At 38.7% G+C, this 20,901-nt stretch overlaps 1 long non-coding RNA gene across 1 annotated transcript; it reads left to right on the top strand.

Annotated features, from left to right (window-relative positions):
* Positions 1 to 5,036: 5,036 nt before the first annotated feature.
* Positions 5,037 to 7,201, top strand: LOC143863988 (uncharacterized). Its single transcript, XR_013241052.1, has 4 exons — positions 5,037 to 5,104; positions 6,168 to 6,307; positions 6,780 to 6,809; positions 6,925 to 7,201. It is a non-coding gene; the product is annotated as an uncharacterized LOC143863988 (long non-coding RNA).
* The last annotated feature ends 13,700 nt before the right edge of the window (positions 7,202 to 20,901 follow it).

The following is a 20,901-nucleotide window of genomic DNA, read 5'->3' as shown; positions in this document are numbered from 1 at the left end:
GATGAGAGATAGAGAGTATAAGAGAGATAGAGAGATGAAAATGGAAACAAAGTGAAGAAAAAAAAACCAAAACTACGATCCTCTGTTCTTTTGAGCAATGGGAGAGCTGCTGTTATCGTTTTTTCGTCTTTCTTCGCAGCTCGCCAAAGCTGCTGTTGAGGGGATAGGAGATGAGAGAAAACGTGTGAGGGTGATGAGTGAGGGTTGTGAAACAGAAAGAGATATAGAGGGAGAACGAGAGAGAGTTGGGAGGAACCACTGGTGAGGGGAGAACTGAGTGAGATGCAGAGGATGATGAGAAGTTGAGGGAGATGAGAGGCTAAGAGGGTGGAGAAATGAGAGCGATCATCCGCCCAGAAAGCTGCTGCCCCTACCTCAAAAACCTTGAAACAGAGCCTCCCTTTTTTCTTTCGTTTTTTCTTCGTTTTTCTTCTTTTTCTCTAACGAGTATCTTCTCCCCCAAAAAAGACAACCGGCTCATCCCCTTTCTTAGAAAAGAAGAAAAACTTCCTTTTTAATCAATCCTCACTCTCCTTTTTGTATAAATCTCCAACCAACTTCATATGGCAACCTTGCTATCTTCTTCTAACAATAGAATAAAGTATCCTTCATCAGAGAAGGCAACATGCAATTTTCGATCAACCATCCGCATATAATTCCATTCCATGGCATGCTGGATATAGCCAATTTCCAAAGAGACCAAAAACCTTATTCCTCTTGCTTTTTATTCTTTCACTCTCAACCCTTAATATTCTCTTGGTATATTTGGATAAATCTTATTTTTTATTGGCAACATCTCTCTTTTTTCAACAGAATACTCTAAACTTTATTCAAACAGTGGTGGGCCCCACTTCGGGTGAATTCTTCTTGCACTGCACTACTTGCATTCAAATCCCTTCCATTGGATGATCTCAGCTGTCCAATTTATGGGTCACGGCCCAAATAGATTGCGCGCCCCAAATCACTTCCATAGAATGGTCTGAACTATCCATTTGATGCAACATAATGTAGATTGGCCGCGCCCCTCTAAATCATTTCTGTAGGCTTATCCGAATAACTCAACTTGATGATCGTAATAAAATTGGTTGTTAAAACGACGTCTCTGAGATCTTGACCGCTCCCTTGATGGACATCTTTATTCATTAGATCGAAGCAGGCTCAAAAACTCATTTTTCATTTAAACCATATGCGAGCCCTCTGGTTGATCCAAATCTAATCAAAATATTCAACGCGGCCCACCAAATGGGTCCAAATTCTCTCTGGTTTGGATTTTTCTGAATAGCTCTTCTCAACACTCAGCGGAAAAATGCAAAACACGGCATAAATGATCGGAAAGATTAAGGAAATATAAGAGACGGACACGGGAATGGAAAATACCGAAGAACCGATAGAAAAACACTGACTTCTGTGTTGACTAAGGCGGAGCAAAATGGGGTGTCTACAACCCTTGGTGGGGCCTAACAACTGAATTGTTTAGATCTTTGAACAGGGATGGCTTCACCCATACTTATTCTCATAACCAATATTTTCTTTCTTCTCTTTTTAATACGAACCTATAGTGGGAGCCAACAATAAATGGTTTAGATCTTTGAAGGTGCACACCATAAAAAGTGTCATTTTTGAAAAAGAAAAAACTTCGGCTCACATTTTAAATAGGCCCCAGAAACCATCTCTCTAGGATGATCATAACCCTTTGATACCGCCGCATGGTGCCATCATATTAGATTGAAGGGTTAGATCATCTGATGGAGATCATTTTTTGGGGCACAGTCTATTTTCGTTGATTCTTGACAAATGAACAGTTCGGATCAGTGATCAAAGTGGCCCAATGAATTTTCTAAAAAATTTGTGGTATGTGATGTATGCACATAGGTGCCATATAATTGGTGGGTCCAAATGTATATTGTGTTCGTTCCTAGGTGAGTATATATTTTGAAAAATACAATGAAGCCCACTTTGTTTGAAGATCCAAACCTGTTGGGACCCAATATTACTAAATTGTGCCCCAAAAATCATCTCCATTAGATGATCCTAACCCCCCTAGTCTGTATATATAAAAATCTCTATAGATCCTAGAGTTAGGATCAGCCAATGGAGATGGTTTTCGTGGTACGACATATTTACGTTGGGCCAAACAACTAAATTGTTTAGATCTTTGAACAAGGTGGGCCCCATTCTTCTTTTTTTTAAATGCATGCACATGCATACAGACACACATATTTATTAAATAATTCATTGTGGCCCACATTATTCTAATATATTGACTGTTCATTTGATGGGCCTCAGTGTTAATAGGCCTCTCCCCAAAAATCATCTCCAGGTGTTGATCCTAACTCTCCGATTTGGATCATCTTATGGAGATGATTTTATGGGCAAGGCCTCTTTACGTTGGGCCCAACAAATGAACCGTATGTTTGGATCTTTGAACCAAGTAGGCACAAGTGAATTTTTTTTTTAAAAAAATACATTTTATGGGGTCCACGTTCAATGATCTAAACCATTCACAAACCAAGGGTTTGTGATCATGAGAGAAGAGAGAGTACCGGTTGTGGTAAAAGTTGGGACTAGGACCACCAAAGTTCATGTAGAGAGAGAGAGAGAGCACAAAAGGCTTAAACTAAAGGGAAGTGATAGATTCGCACCTGTTTTTTACTTGGGACATATCAGTAAGTTTTTTACTTGGGACACATCAGTAAGTTTTTCTTGTGCCAAGAGGCACCCAACTTCCACATATAAATACATTGTAACAGCATGTAAATTGTTGTCTATCATATCCTTGTAATATCGCCCTCATATAAGGGCATTATTGTCATGTAACAATATATTTTGTATATATAAAGCAACCAGAGAGTATTAGATTCAAACTCTCTTCACATTGCAGAATCATTTTCTTTCTCATTATTTTCTTCGAAATGGACTTCTAAATGGATTTGGGGTGTATTTTACAGTCTCTGGAGCACAAAAGCATCTTAGTCACTGGTTCTACTGGCTTTCTAGCAAAGAGTATTATCCTTTTTTTCTTTAGCTCTTTTGCATTGTCTGGTATATTTGTTTTTAATGATAGTTTTTCTTTCAAATGAATGTAGATTTTGTGGAGAAACTACTTAGAGTTCAACCTCATATGAAGAGGCTTTTTCTTCTTATAAGGGCTACAAATGATGAAACTGCTAGGCAGCGCCTGCAAAATGATGTATGCCACTACACTTCATTCTTTCTTGTAATATCATTTTTTAACTCCTCTATCACTCAAGCCTCTTTAAGGAGGAGGTATCATACCTGTGAAACAACCAGTTACTCTAAAAGCTTAAGCTTTTGGAGACAGTGTTATTTAATCTTTTATACTTAACACTCCTTTCACGTGCGTGGCCCCTCTTTCTAGGGTTGGCCTACAGATGGCACATGTGGCTCATCTTTTGGGTTTGGTCATTGCATGTGGATTTTTGGTATCAGGGAGGTTTGAACTTAGGACCTTTGGCTCTGATACCATGTGAAAACTACCAGTAACTCCAAACACTACAAGAAAGTTCACCTTCAGCGGCGCTCTTTTACCAACGTTCCAAAAAAACGTCCCTAAATGATATAATTACCGGCGTTTATTTGGTTAACGCCAGTGCATGTAAATTTCATGCGGTCCCGTTGGTAGGAATATTCACCGACGTTCACTAAACGTCCCTAAATGTTGCTAATCAGCGACGTTTGCTATCAAAACGTCGCAAAACATGCGTTTATCCCATGGCTTGGACCAAATTTTGTCTTTGTTTTCAACGACGTTTTGTTAAACGTCGGTAAATCGAGGAATAATCACTTTTTGGCTTTGTTTTCAGCTACGTTCAATGAAACGTCAGTTATTCTTATGACACCGGCGGGTTTTATTGACCCTCGGTGAAGGTCTTAGTAAAAACCCAAAATTGAAAGAAATGGACCACGCACGCAAATCCCTTTTCTCCCTCCCGCGAACTGTTTTCACCCTCCTCTTTGTGGACTATCTCTCCGGTAACCCTTTCTCTCCGGCGAGTATCTCTCCGGCATCTTCCTCAATACGTTCAATTGAAGCAGTGCCATGTTGTGCTTAAAGTTTGATTAGAAATACTCTTTATATGATTGCTTTGTGTTATAATTGTGATTTATTTGTGGGTTTTTTCCATTTTGAAATCCTGTTTTAAGGATTTCTTTAGTGTTACAAATGCGATTTGTTTGTGGGTTGTTGCCATTTTTTAGTGTGGATTTGGGTGTGGGTTTTGGACTATCCCATTTTTCAACACAAGTTCCTTCTGGCATTGTTTCCAGTACAAACACATGATTATCTCAGAATTTTGGCACCGACTAGCAGCCCATTCATCCAACTCGACAAACATTGTTATTACTTATGTTTGGTAAGCAATCAAGGAGCCATGTTTCAATATTTATTATGTGCTACCATTTTAACATGGAATGGTTGGTAATAAATGTCAAACAACCTAAATATAAAGCAATCCATGCTTAATTTTTTGCAAACTGACTATGCATTCAAAATACTTTATGAACCCAATAGAATTTTAGCAAATGGTCAATCGAAAACCATGATTTTATAGCACTTCAATAAATCATTGTGCGAAAATGTTCCAACTCACATCTCTCACCTTCCCCATTTTTTAGTACATATTATAATTTTATCAAAATGTGATGGTGGGAATGTGTGTATAAAACTGTTTATTCTTGCATGTCAATTTTTCCATCTCAGATATAAAAAATTATCAGTCTGTCCAACACTAGATTTCGAGTTCTGTTACCATAGATTATAGGTTGGACAATGTTTTATAGACTAAAGAGATATGACTCTTGATGTCCTAATGTTTTGTGTTAAACAACCAGTTAATCCAAAAGCTTAAGTTGTTGGAGAAAGTGTTAGTAAATCTTTTATACTTTAAAATCAGTTTCCCTTGTTTTTACATTACCTTATGGTGCTTGTTTTTATACTTTAAAATCTGTCACACTGCTGCCTTGGTGCTTGTTTGGATCAAATGTTTATTCAATTTTTTTATTTTTTTTGCCCTTGCAGATTGTTTAGAAGAGAGAGGTCTTACAAGGGTGATTGATTTTGTTTCCTCTCTTAACGGCATCTGCGGTATGCCTCAAACCTATAGTCTTTCATCTCATATCTCTCATTTCACATATCAAATCTCTCATCTATCTATTAATTTCTCAGTTATTATGGTCTTTATGGGGGTTTTTTCGGTGATCAAGACAGTTGTGCTCAATTGTCCTCTGATACCATGTAAGGAATCTATCACAGGTTCCACTAGAGAAACCAAGAGAAGAGGAGCACAATAGATACATAGAGAAGACAATGTCAGTGGAGATATACTACTAACCTCTTGGTTGCTGAATTTCTCAATTAATAAATATAATGTTGCAACATATTGAGCAATAATAAATATTACAAGATATTACAGGGATAGGAAAAGAAAGGTGTTGGTGATTGACCAAACTCAAAAGGACAGAGAGGTGGCTGATTGCCAAACTCTAAAGATAGAAAGTGATCAAGTTGGCCGGTAGACAAAAACGAAAACATAATGTTTTTTGAGAAAACTCTTAAAACAAGGATGGAATCCTCAAAGTGATCTGTTATCTCTTAAAATCCCCCCACCTTCGGAGCTGATCCCATGAAGAGATAGCACTGAGGTCACGCTCCTCCGAGAGAGGTTTCCGTTACCGGTGAATACATGAACAATGGGTCAAATGGGACTTATCATAGCTCTAAAATTACTGCTGTCACCAAACTGGCAATTCTTTTCTTCTTTCACCAGTGACTTGCGTGATTTAAGTTCAGAATTTCTGTACAATATGATTCAATTTGGATCACCATCATTTTTTGGGGGATTGGAATCTAATTGTAGAATTGTAACAATTTTTTTGCAACCTTATACTGATAAACTCATTTCTTTGACATCAAGATTTTCATCTCCTCATATACGAGTATGAGATTTGTTCTTATTCTGTAACACTACTATAGATACTGTTTTTTCACAGCTTAAAGAGAAAGGTTATTTTTTCATTAAGCCCATTACTGTTTTATATTTGGGTCATGCATAAGCAGTATTCTTTATGTGTTCCTTTCCTTAAGCTTGTATGCATGCATTCAATTACCCTGTGTAAACTTGTAATGGAAGGAGCTTTTTTTTTGGTAGGTGCAATTGAAGGAGGTGACTGATTAGATTTCTGGATTTGAGACAAGTTACTGGATGTTTTGGGATGCAAATTCACCCTTGAATTTGTTTGCAATCATAGTGAAAAGGATGCTGAAGGAGATCACAGACGTAATGCTGGTGTAGGTTTACATATCATTTTCTGAATTTCTGGGAACTTTGGAAAGTAGAAATTGTTTCTACTTCAGTTAAATAGCAACATGCAATCTGAAATCAAACTAATAATCAAAAGCAGCTAGAGTTATATAGAGATGATGAGCTTTTACAGTACTTCATCAATAGAAAACAACTCATCCAAGTAAAGTCCCAACAATAAGTTATAACCGAGGGGAAAATCAACTATAATTAAAAGAAATCAGATCTCAATATATGTCTACCAAACGAATCCGATCTACTAAATAATATCCATGGCCCAAAAAGGTGTCTAACAGGATATAAGACTAATGGAAGTTAATAGGATAAGACTTCATAGTATGGTGAAAAGTAAATAGGCAAGGAATAAGGTTTATTAAAAAGCTGTGTTTTATGGATTTGGTAGCTATCTTATTCCAAACACTGGTTGACTTTGGATGCTTTTGAAATCCTTCCTTGCAGGATGTGTTCAATCTACTTCCAAATCTAAATGTGAGTGAACTAATCAAGGCTTTTGCAGATAATGGCATCAATGTTGCTGAAAACTGTATTTTGGCCTTTCATTCATCATCTTGTAATTGTTACATCTAACTTTTTACTCTTGCAGTGAAAAAGAATGATATGATGCTGGTTATTTTCCTTTCGTCCCTCATTCGGAGCGTAATTGCACTCCACAACCTGATAAACAACAGGGTAATGTTGTTTCTCATGATATCAATGCTCAGTTTTTAATCTAAATTCATACTCTTAAATTTCTGCCTCCATGTAGTGGCCAATTCACTATAAATTCTGGGCTCTGTTAAAAATGAAAATTGTTAATAAGTTGATAACTATTTGAATTTCATAACTACTTGAAGATTCACCTCTCTCTCTCTCTCTCTCTCTCTCTCTCTCTCTCACACACACACACACACAGAGAATTGTACGGTGTAAGCCCGTATAGTCCAGTATTTCTCAAAAAGTACAGTAGAGCCCACACCGTAGGATGATCCAAACCGTCCATTTGATGGGCCACAACGTAAATAGGTTGTGCCCAAAAAAATCATTTCCATAGGATGATCCTAGCACTCACATCTATAGATGAATTGCATATTATGGAAACCTCTAGAGATCAGAGGGTTGGGATCATCATATGGAAATGATTATTTGGGCACAACCTATTTACATTGTGGATCATCCTATGGTGTGGCCTTCTATCGTCGATCTATGGATTTTTAGAGGAAGGGATGGAACCTTTTATATAATTTTGTTTCTTGTCATTGTATTTGAAACGATGGATGCCAATATAGTGTCATTTAATGTCCTTTAAATAGTCTTTTTTTAGTACTGTTGGATGTCACACTGAGGAAGAAGTTGTTGGTATATGGGTTGATTTTAGATGGAGATGGAGATAGTTGGTTTGATGATTTTTGTTTGGAGGACCTTCTTGGGTTTAATTTAAATGGAAATGGTGGTTTGATGACTTTGGATGCTCTTTTTTTTCTATCGTTTGGATCCAATATGTGTATATATATGTTACTTTCTTATGGTGGTACAGGTTTTATACAGGTTCATATTCACTCTGCTGCTTTATTTCCAAAAAAAAATAAAATGCTAATCACCGGCGGTCATAAAACCGTCGGTGAATAATAAAAAGAAAACGCCTCTACATCTTTTACCGACGGTCCAGAACGCCGGTGTATGTCATCTACACCGACGGTTCCAATGAACGTCGGTATAGTTTAAAGAGAAAGTCCTAATTTTTAGTCTCATTTACCGACGCTCTTGGCCGTCGGTGTAAAAAAACCTTTACCGACGTTGTTAACAACCATCGGTGAATGTCCTTTTTCCGGCTCTTTCACCCCTTTTTTACCGACGTTGTTAACAACCAAAGAAGCCTACGTATTCCCGCCTCCACGAGAATCAAGGCAACGTAGTTCTTCGCGCCTATTCTAAGCTAGGATGCCTAAGACACCTAGACCTCTATCTTAGACTCGATCTAAAAGACCGGACTAGTTATTAAAGCTTTTTGAACGATTATTTAAATTCCAGTGAATTGTAGATTTTATGACACCCTATATGCCCTAACTAAATGCAAGTTAGCCCTAAGCCAATGCAGGTGGTTCCTACAACCTATGTGTAACTAGGCTGTATTTCCTAAGGAAAACAATGGGATCACTAGCGCATTCTAGACCTAGTCATCAGTCGGCGATGTGAATCGCCAACTGACCGGACGGAGGCGCTCCTATAACTCTAGGACAAACCCCTAACTGTAAAACAAGCACACAATAACCACAACAAATCAAAGACAAACCCCCTAACTCTAAAAGAAACTCTTTATTTAGGAGAAACTCTTAACTCTAAAGGAAGAGCTTTTTGAAAACACGGTTTTAAAGAAAAAAGATTAAAATATATTTATTTACAAAGTTTGGCTGGACCTGAGATAAGAATCTCAAGCTCACTACGTACCTCGTGGAAGAGGATCAAGCCAACGTAGTTCGAAACGAACTCTCAAACTACGCTTCTAAAAGAAACACTCAACACTTTAGATTTTTTAAGGTTTTTTATGTTTTCAAATATTTTTTTATGTTTTAAATTTCTAATGTTTTTGGATTTTAAAACTTTTCCAATACTCTGGACCTTTAAATGTTTTCAATCTTAAAGGGAACACGCAAGTAACACCACAAACTAGGGCAAAGCCCTAAATCTAAAGGGGAAACCCCAAATAAGCAACTAGCGTCTCAAAGAGACAAACCACAACAAGAAAGATTTCGCCCCAAGAACAAAGAAAACAATCTAAGATCCCAAGCAGGGAAGGCTCTAATAAGACTGAGTTAGTCTTGAACGGAAATACTCCTAACTAATGACACCAGAGAGGGAGTAGAAATGAGTCGGAGACTCTCTAATAACACTACCAAGTCAAAGACTCGCTCTAAAAGAGGAGGCCACTCTAACATGAGGCTAGGTAAGCCTCCTAAAGGGGAAACTCTCTATATGAGACAAGGCTTGTCTCTGAGACACAAATGACGTAAACAAGGGTTCTGATGAGACTGGGCAAGTCTCCTATATACAAAGGAGGGGAGCTCTACTCGGACTGAGCAAGTCCCCTAAGGATGGGCTTGGGCTAGCGCCTTCATCGCCCTCATAGAAATGGTGGCTCGCATTCCTTTTGATCAGCCCAACAGATACAAGTCAACTGGAGGAAATCTCCTTGGGGCAGATCGTGTTAACCTGCCCTAAAGGCTTGCATGCAACTCCTTCAGTTCACATTGCAGCACTGGACATAGTCAAGACCAAAAGGAAATGTCCACACGGGATGAGGCTTCATTGCAGACAACTAAATAGAACAGACGAAAACACTAAGTAACATAGATAGGACAACAAATAGCGCAACTCTTATCCATTCATCCGCAGGCCAAAACAGCCACAAGAAAACCTTGCCAAAGGTTCCCCCTCTCAATACCTCTCGCCAAATTTCTGGTCGAGTACCAACATAAAAGGTTATTCAGATTATGCCCAAGAAGACAGCAAAGTGTCTAGATAGCTCCACATGTCCAACCCCTTGGCACCAACTCTAGGTAAGCCAAAGCACATCCAAAATAGCAAGAACCCAGAAGATTATAGGAAACCATCTGTTGATCTTAAAAGGTCTGGATAAAAACCTTTTACAGCCCCACATCAATAGTTGTAGATCATTGAATCTGCAACTCCAAAAATGACAGAATAGTCTGTATTCGATAATTCTGTAAGATGGAAGGCCAAGAAAACACTATCACCTAGAATAAGCAAGACAAGGAGACGGAAGCTTCTAGAAGAACAAACTTTCATCAATATCAACCTAAAGATCCACTCGGAAGAGCAATCAACCAAAGATCCAGTCAACCTAGACATGCGGAAGATTTAGCGGCAATTGTCATGGACACCCTGCAAGCACTAATATATCTTTCATGGTTTAGATGAAGGCATTCCAAGATAAAGCACAAAGATCGCCTTACTGGCTGTGTTTTACATGGGCGAGGCAAGCGCACAATCAGAGTTACTGCCTGAAATAAGAACTAACCCAACGAAATCAAACACAGAGGCAGCACAATAGGAATCGAGATTTTCAAATCCTAAACCCCAGATTCAGGATTCAAGGCCAAAAGAATCAGATAAGACTGGACTTATTAGATTAACCCACCTGTGAAGGTTGAGTTTCTCATAAACCTTTTTCCTGGCAGATCAGTGACACAAGAATCAATACCAAAACTAGCATTTGAAGAGATCAACTATTTTGATATAATTCAAAGACCACAACCACTAAAAAAAATGAGATTTGAAAACCATATCCACGAACTAAGCATCATCCAATCAAAGAGAGAACGAGAACCAAAAGTAATCACCCATAGCTTAAAATATGATAGGGAAGAGTTAGGGAATCAAAGAACAGCGAAGCAAGCCATGACTAACACAATTCATGCGAATGAACTTGATTGAAAGATAAAGTAAGCTGGCGATTACCTCCTCTTGGGTGTGATACGGTGATGGACGATGGCTGGCCGATGATGAAGCTATCGGAAATGAGCTGCCGGAGATCGCGGATATCACCAGAATTAGTAGAAAATTGCTAGAAATGATGCTCGAATGTGATAAAATTTGATTGAACTGTCAACGAAACTTAGAAACCTCCAAAATGAAATGAACCCCCCCCCCCCCTAAAATCTGTGCCAGAACGGAGCAATAGCAATCCGGCTCATTCCGATCATACGCCGAAAATGGGAGAAGTATAGAGGTAGGTGGAATGAGGAGGTGGAAAATAACCGGAGCCTGGCCGGATTCCGACCGGAATCTCGTCGGAGAAGACAAAGATGGGTTAGGGTTTGGTGATTCTCTCCTCTGCTCTCTTTTTCTCTGTGTGTATAGGTGAAAATGGGTGTAGCTGTGGTGGGAAGAATAATGGGTTTCGGGTAAGGGAGATGGGAGAATCGGATGGTGTGGGTTTGATCGGATTTCGGCAAGCTTGCCGGAGGTGGAAAGGAGGCGAAAACAGGGGATAGGGTTTGAGGGTTACAGATGGGGTGGCTGAGAGAGGAGGGTTAATGGATCTAATGGTGGCCGCAAATGGGTGTCAAAATGAAATGGGTTTGGGAGAATATGGCCGGAATTAATGGCGGGTGCCGGAGTAGGGTTTTGAGGGTGGGGATTGAGGTGAAGGTGGTGTAGAATGGAGGAAGAAGATGAGGGTTGGAGGAGAAGGAGGGTATGGTGGTGGTGGTAGGTAGGCGAAGAAATGGGGTTGGCCGGGATTAATGGAAGCTCGCCGGAGAGAGTGGGTTTTGGCCTAATCTAGGGTTTAGAGGTATTAGGGAAAACGGTGGTCGGAGATTGTCTGATGGTGGCTTGGTGGAGCTGAACAGAGGAAGAGAAGGTGGAGGTGATCAGAGAAGAAGAAGAAGAGGAAGAGGAAAGTGGTGGTCGGAGGTGGGGTCGGCGATGAAAATGGGTGGGGATGGCGGCTCCTCCCCTTCTCTCTTGCGGCTGCAGAAATCCTCCCCTCTTTCTTTTTTTTTCTTTTCTCCAAACCTAGTCGATGGATGGGCATTTAACTAAGGGAAAATGTTGAATTCGGCCCCCCCTCTTTTCTAATGGACAGCCCACTCTAGTGTATTTGACTATTCTTTTTATATCAATAGGGGGCTGTCCAAGCAGAAAATAGGGGTAAAGATTCCCCTCCCTCTACACGATCCTAACCCTCTAATCTGATCTAATGGTTCATAGACATTGCTTACAACAGAAGCAATAATCAAAATTACCAAATTACCCTTGTAGAGGTTGTAAATCCCCTTTCTACCAGACAAAGATATCCTGCATTTTATAGATAAAGGGAAATGATATCAGCACACCCAAACTGGATGATTCACTCCCCTTCTGCTCACTTTAACAAAGACAAAACAATACAACATTGATAACGGCATAAACTTGGCTTGTCTTATTTTCTAATTTTCGTCCGATTGCCGTGAAATTTTGCAGGGGGGGCCTTGGGGTTATCAATGATCTCTTGGGGAATTTGTACTCACAAATGTGCACAACAAGACGCCCAAAACTCGAGCCTTCTTCTTATTTTGGGCCCAGCTCTTCAGGAATCTTTCAGATCAATTTCGGGATGCTCCGGGACTCGGAATTTGGGAATTTTATTCGACTTTGGGGAAAAAAAGGGTCCGGTCGAAATGGGGTGTCTACACACTCTCCCGTGAAGTTGAGGTAAACTCTAACTCCTCTTGTAATTCATCAAGTAGTGATAGTGGAAACATATCTTATGATGAATTATGCATAACTTTGCATTATCAAATTTCTAAAAATAAGGTTCTTAAAAAATCTATTTCAAAATTAGAAAATGAACTTGATTTTTTGAAAAATTAGTGTTCTTCTTACATTTCTCAAGCTAAAGTAAAACTTGAAAATTTTAAACTTGAGATTAAAACCCTTAAGGGTATTTTGGATGAGAAAACTTGCCAATTAGCACAATTTCAAAATGTGGCAAGCTCTTCCAAATCTTATGAAGATGAATTTAATGATTCTTTAAATCAAATAACACATCTTCATAATGAAAATGAAAGGTTAAGATTATGTCTCCATGGATTCCTAAATGGTAATAAAATTATTGACATAATCTTGAAAAAGACTAGTCGTAGACCTAATCATGCCTTTTATGATAGGACTAGTCTATCTAATCCTCATGTTAGATGCCATTACTGTGGAATAAATGTTCATTACCAATTCCAATGTGCATCTAGAATTAGGGATTGTGGTGGAACCAAGAAATCTTGGATTCCCAAAGCCCCCATATGATTCTCTTCATATATGGTTAGATTAGGGGCTCGTTTGCTTAATTATTTGTATATCTTTGAATTTTAAAATCCCCTCTTGTATTGAATTTATTTTCCAAATAGGGGGAGTTCTATGTTTGTCTTTTTTCTTGAAAAAGGGGGAGCTTAAAATTAAAAATTGTATCCCTTTGATTTCCTATTACCCCATCTTTTTTATAGATGCCAAAGGGGGAGAGAAATCTAGTGTAAGGAAATATATGCATGCTTTTATTGGAAAATCTCTTATGCTTGTCATCATAAAAAAGGGGGAGATTGTAAGCCCAATGGTTCCTACATTGGCAATTCCCATCTTATTTTGATGATTCTAATACACAAGTGATTTAAGATCACTAATGTGTCTAATTGTCTAAGTTGTAGATCATAATTGCTTAAAGACAAGATTGCTTGGATTAAGGCCAAGAAGCTCTCATTAGACCACTTAGGAAGGCCAAAGACATCGGAGATCCAAGACGCATGAAGACTTGAAGAATCTATTGAAGATCAAAGTCTATTAGAATGTTTAAGATCCAATCTTAGTATTAGATTTTAAGATGCATAAATAAAGTTAATCTCACACACCCTAAATTGTTTGAAGTGATTGTCCTTGTGGTGTTCCAACACTTGGGAACCCTCATTTACAATCCCAACTTGGTGTAAAGTTGGAAGCCCAAACAAATAAGAAACAGAATTGAAAATCTGCTGCTGATAGGCTTCTCGGAGCTCTGAGCTCGGAACTCCGAGAAATCCTCGGAGCTCTGAGATTTGGTCCAGTAGAATTTTTCCATCTTCTGTTTGTATTCCCGGAACTCCGAGAGAAATTCTCGGAACTCCGAGAACACTTTAACGGGAAGAAATTTGACCGTTGGGAACTTTGTCGGATTTACGACAATGCCCCTCAAACGGTCATAATGGGTTTTCCTATATATATTGGGTATTCCAAACTTCCCCATGATTAATCCTAACACTCAAAAACTTCATTTGAACATCCAAAGAGTGATTAAATCTTGTTTATGCCTCTTATCTTCTAAGATTAGGATTTGGATAATTAGGCTCAAATTTGTACATCTTCTACAATTTGTAAACCCTTGTGAGGGATTGTTTTTAGTTCTTTCTTTCTTTATCAAGATTGTATTAGGGCGAGTGTTCGGAGAAGCGGAGCTCACTCTCCGTGGTGAAGATTGCCACCAAGGTTAAAGGCATTCGGAATTGTAATCGGCATTGATCTTCGCCGAAGTTAAGAAGATCGAATAGTGAAGCCATCAACGGGTTCGGTTGGTGGAGTGGAGTAGGCCTCGCGTTAGAGGACCGAACCACTTTAAATCTCGGGTGCATTCTCTCTTACTCATGCTCTTAATTTGCATTTGCATTTAGGATTTAACTTGTGTGCTTCATTGTCATTCTTGATCTCTTAATATTCTAAATTTGGGTTAAAGTTTTCAAAAGCATAAAACTTTTTAGCAACCTAAAATTTCCCTCCTCATAAGTTGCCGTACTAGGGACCACCCTTAGAATTTCATACTTGATCTATGGTTCATTCCTTAGTCTTGCTTCATTCAAGTTTTGAAGTCTTTCCAAGATAATGTCAATTTCTCTATAAGAGAACCAGACATGAATGCATCAGGTAATTTCATACCTTCCTTAGCTAATTCTCTAACTAAGAATTGATACTCATCAATTTTTCTAAACACATTTTTACTATCTTTCATGACAAAATCCAAAAATTTTCCTATAAAATATTTCTTATTTCTAACATTTTTTAAGTGCACATTTTCTATGTAGTGCATGCTAAATATTCAAAGAATGTGTATCATAATAGTATACATTGTATAATTCATTTAATATTCCATTCAAGTTATGATAACTGCAAACATAATCAGCTTGATTCCATCCATTAAATCACATTGCGTTTTCAACTGGTGATGGTTGGGTAAGTGCAACAGCCACCCCAATTTGCTGTAATGAAAATAGAATATGTTGTTTCCACCACTTGTAATTTGAACCATTGAACTGTTCGATTTTTGAAACATCAAGAACATTGGTTACACTGATGTTTGTAACAGTGGTGGAAATAGAGGAGGACTTGGGGGCCTCAGTAGCCATAATATCAAAATATGATTCTTGATATATATTGTTGGAACAATAGATGTATGATGGATGCTCAATAATATATATGGCGAAACCGAGTTTGAAGATTGTTGAAAAAACAAATTACTAATGAAAGTGGAGAGACAGATGCACTAATCGATTTTGACGACATAACCCTTGCTTGAAAAAAAAAATTGTTTGTTGAATGAAGAAGAAAGCTAAGTCTTTCCACTTGATCACTCTCCTTAAGTATCGTATCCGCCCCCTACTGTACAATCCAGGATCCTTGGACCAACCTCCAAGATAAAACTTCTCTTAGGCTCCAATAGACATGAACTAGCTTATTGATCTTCATAGAACCACTTAAGAACTGCTCAAACATAGAATGGATATGGAGGAACATAGTGCGGAAAAACCTTAAGGAGAAAATCATTCTTTCGTCTATGTCTATATTGTTTTTTATGTATCTGTATTCTGGGTGCTGGTGTTCTTCCTTCTTTATAGAGAATACCACCCCCAATTCGAAAGGAAGGTATGCCTCTTCAGAGAAGACGGACCACAACATTTAGAAAACGGTAATAAAGATGTTAGATATAAATGGATGCTTAAATGGAGTCTGTTCATAAATAAAAACTATTTGAAACTTAATTGTAGATTTTGGACGACAAACAAGTCATTTAGGATGTAAAATAAAAGATTTTTTTATTGATGACCAAGACCTAGACCTCGGACCATGGCCACGACCGAACGCGGCGAGTGTGTTTGTTTATTTTAGTTCATGTAAAACTTGGCTCACCCAAACAATTTTAATGCTCCTTGAAAGGCCCAAGCCTTTTCCTGCGCACCACCTCTTATAAGGAGGAAAATGTTTCTTCCACTTTTCAATATGGGATTAAATGCCTTCCATTGGCTTTCAAACACACCCTCACAACAAGCATGGTTTTGGGTTTGAGGTTCAAGGCAGGTACGCTTCGCTACCATGAATTTATTTCATGATAAATTAGCTTTTCCATGTGGTGAGGAGGCTGGGCGAGAGATTTTTTTCCCGGAATACATGGGAGAGTCAGTGAGGAGAGGATAAGAAAAGCCTGAAAAATCACGAAACAAAAAACTCTACTCCAAATGTGATGGACTTTTGCTAACTTTTTAGCCACTGCTCACCCTCGACTCATTCCTGCCCTCTCAAATTCCTCCTTCTCCCACCAATTACATGACATGGAGACACTGATTTATCATGAAAAAAATCCTGGCTTAAAAGACAAGAACCCATGGATTTGCAGATTACATACACTACTATCGTCTATAATTTCATATTCTTCAAATTAGTTACTTGATTTATGACTTAGTTTGTTGACATACAAAAAAAATCATTTATTGACATGGGGTATCCACACCCCAATTTTTAGGGCGGGATTATTCCCTAGGATGCGCACAACCTCCTGTTTACCACGCGCATCGGGGAAGCCCGGGGGATTTGAACTTGCGTCAATGGGGACCATACCTATGACTCTAAGCAAAAGAGCCACACCTGTACGGGTTACATACCCCAAATTTACTTAACAAGAAATTTTAAAACATGTTAATGCTCCTGTAATCTCTCTCTCTCTCTCTCTCTCTCTCTCTCTCTCTCTCTCTCACACACACACACACACACACACACACACACACTAACTGTAAATAATTTTCTTTGGGATCTTCTTCATAACCTTCATGTCTTGGATATCCTTCACTTCAAAAGGCAATTTGATTCATTCAATGACATTCAGCACCGAAAAGAGGTTTTAGAGAAATCAAGAAAATTTTGGTATTTATGCATAATACCATCTTACTTTATGTACTTTGGGTAACTGTAGAACCTTCGATGTCTTTATAGTGAATTATGGTAAGGGGAAGTTGAGATGCGTGCCGATAGATAGAAGGATGATTCTCGATGTGGTAAGCTTGCTCCCTATGGTTCCTTTCATAGTTATGAATGTATAATACATGTATGTATTAAGTATAGTGTGTGGCATCCTTCCTGAAGTTGCATAAAAAAAAAGGGAACTGTTGAAAAAATGTCCATTTAACACGTAAATGTGGATGATTTTACCGTTTTTTGCCCTCCCCACATATCTGTATTATTTGCAAACTCTGTGGCATTAACACGTTGCTGGTAATTTTGAATCTTGATTTGCTAGTCACCTTCTCCAAACGCTACGTCTCGCCCATCCTTTGCAATTGTATGTATTCAGAGATTTGTCTTATTAGATTGATGAAAAAATACACCGAAATACTATTTCTTGAAAGGTTGCTAGCAATAATAAGTAAAGAAAGAAGCTAGCAATAATAATGACAATTACGAAAAAACGGGCGAGTATAAATTTGTCTTATTAAATGGGCGGGTATAAATTTGCCCACTTACCTGTCCATTTTCCCCCTCTTTCTCCTCCACAGTACGAAGGGTTGGGATGATTCTATGGAGCTGATTTTTTTGGGCACCCCTTATCTACGTCAGGGCCTATCAAATGACCGGCTCGGATCACCCAAAAAATGTGGGCCCACCAGCTAATATGAGGGGCCGCTCACAATCACTTTCCCCTATATATATATGAGTAAATAGTTCCTGAGGTGGCGCTAGCGCTACCTTATATGAGGTGGCGCTAGCGCTACCTTATATGAGGTGGCGCTCGCAAAACATAGGAGGGCTACTTTGTTTGGATGATCCAAAGCATTCATTTGATAGGCCCTCACATAGATAGGGTGCCCACAAAAAATCAGGTCAATAGGATCATCCTAACCCTTCCATTTGTGGAGGTTTAGATATATGGAGGTTTATACCCATCCATTTTAAGCTCCACGAATGAAGGGTTAGGATGACCCTATGGACCTGATTTTTTGCGGGCACCATATCTATGTGAGGACTTATCAAATGAATGCTTTGGATCATCCAAACAAAGTGGGCCCCCCTATGTTTTGTTAGCGCCACCCCATATAAGGTAGCATTAGTGCCACCTCAGGAACCTCTCTCTCTCTCTCTCTATATATATATATATATACATATATATATATATATATATATATGTATATATATATATACACTCACACACACATATGTTAATATGTCTATATTTACACACACACATAAATAGAGGAAAGTGTTTTTGCGCACGTGCGCAGGGAGCTCTCTGCGCACAAGTGGCTTAAAAAGCCACCGGTTGGTCGCGTTTTGTGGACCCTGCAGAGGTGGACCTGCCATACCAACAAACTGGTGGCTTTTTAAGCCGCTCCCTGCGCACGTGTACAGAAAGACTTTTCTCATATATATATATATATATATATATATATATATATATATATATATATATAGAGAGAGAGAGAGAGAGAGAGAGAGAGAGAAAACTGTTGGTGCGCTTAAGCTCACCAAACTTATGGTGCGCTTAAGCGCCCAATCACATGGGTCCCACATTTTTTGTGGTGGTCCAAACCATTCATTTGCAAGGCCCTATCATAGGTAGGGTGTGTACCAAAAATCAGCTCCATAGGATCATCGTAACCCCTCCATTTGTGGAGGACAAAAATGGGCAGATTTGTGGACAAACAATGTCTGTCCATTTTGACCTCCACAAATGGATGGGTTAGGATGATCCTATGGAGCTGATTTTTGGTACACACCCCATCTATGTAAGGGCCTTTCAAATGAATGATTTGGATCATCCTAACAAAATGGGCCCCCATGTGATTGGGCGCTTAAGCGCACCATAAGTTTGGTGAGCTTAAGCGCACCAACAATTTCCTCATATATATATATATAAAGAGAGAGAGAGAGAGAGAGAGAGAGAGAGAGAGAGAGAGAGGTTTTCACACACTACCTTAAAATACAATGGAGGGCATATTGTTTGGGTGATCCAAACCATTCATTTGATTGGCCCTCACATAGATAGGGTGTACATAAAAAATCAGCTCCATAGGATCATCCCAACCCTACGATTTGTGGAGGTAAAATGGACGTGTATAAACCTTCACAAATCTGTCCATTTTTTGCCTCCACGGTTTGAAGGGTTAGGATGATCCTATGGAGTTGATTTTTTGTAGACACCCTATCTATGTGAGAGCCAATCAAATGAATGGTTTGGATCACCCAAACAATATGGGCTTCCACTGTTAGTTAGTGCATTTATTGTGGCTCTGAAAACTGTAGATGCAATGATGTGGATCCAATACAAAATAAAGATATGCAATAATTCAAATTCAGTGGCCAAAAAAGGCATTTGGAGACATGATTTTAATAGTTCATTTTGCTAAGACCAATCTAAGGTAGATAAGTGGGGTTGGAATTTTAAAACGGTTGCTTGTATTATCCTCGGCATTATAAAATCTTTTATCCTACCTAAAAATATGTCTATGGTGTATTAAAGCTTTAAATATTAGTTTTTTATTTTCAATTGTTCAAAGTTGTAAATTTTCAATTCTAACGTCCATGTTTGTGGGGTATTATTCTTTCATTTTAATACTACACTATTAGCTATAATATTGCCCAACTTATGATCAGTCTAGAGACTCATCTAGTGGGCCCTATTTTGTATATTTTCTGGCCCAGAAATCATGTTGATTAGATATCTAAGTTATCATTTTCAGCATTTAATCACTAGTGGAGCTATTTACAAATTCTTAATTGCAGGATTAAGATCTTCTAATCAGCATGATTTTTTGAAAGTGGGGCCCACAAAATCTTTGGTCCAGTTTGGTCAGAGATGGGCCCCACCTGCTGCCAGTGTGGAAAAAGGCGCCCTTCCAGATATATTTAAGGCTATGAAGTTTTTAGTTTAGCAAGTGGTGTGAGAGAGAGAGAGAGAGAGAGAGAGAGCTAGGATGGGTGGGAAGACTGTGGAGAGACTAGAGAAGGCAAGAATGAGGAGAGTGAGAAAATGCACAAAATGAGGAAAAGAAAGACTCTAATCAAAATACAATTTATTTTGGGGAAAATTATCAGCACATCCATGTTCTAATAATTGCACAAACCTAGTTTGTCTTTTCTTTTTTAATCGACTTGTGAAAGCTTTTTGGGAACTGTAATGACCTCTGACAATTCATTAGATAATAAAAGACAAGATGGATTAGTGCAAATATCAAAACATGGTTATGCTAATAAAAGTACAGCAATTAATACTTTCCGTAACAAACAAATAAGTTTCCCCCTTTTCTTCCTTGGGCCAACTCGTTTTATCGTAAAAAAGTAGTTATAAACTTATAAATGCACTACAGGGGGTGGCTCAAGTAAGAAATGGGGGCGAATATATCACTTCCCTTCCATTTAGTTTGGCCGGCCACGAAAAGGCAGTTACCGGGCGGAATCTTCCATTGAAGTGGATGTGAGTCATGTGACTGTGCCCCTCTTAAAATCCAGCTGGATCGCTCAAGGGCGGGCAATGATATTTTCACCCCCCTCCCCCTGTAGTACGCATTTAGCCCCATTTTAAAGGTGATTTGATGTCAAAAAGCGTTAAAGTTTCCCACTGTTCCAGTTATCAAGGGGCGAATGCGTTAGAGGGTAAGTGAGAGGGAAGAATATTTCAGTAGGGCTCGACCTCATTGTAATAAGATGAGGTGCACCAATGAGTATGCCGTAACTAAACCACCTTCAAATGATATGAACCGTTTGTTTGACATGTAACTCAAATTGATCTGCTATGACAAAA

Source organism: Tasmannia lanceolata, unplaced genomic scaffold (assembly GCF_043159265.1).
Source record: "Tasmannia lanceolata isolate RefF3 unplaced genomic scaffold, GAP_Taslan_0.1 ptg000044l, whole genome shotgun sequence".
Taxonomy (NCBI): domain Eukaryota; kingdom Viridiplantae; phylum Streptophyta; class Magnoliopsida; order Canellales; family Winteraceae; genus Tasmannia; species Tasmannia lanceolata.
This window is presented reverse-complemented; position numbering and strand designations above follow the sequence as displayed.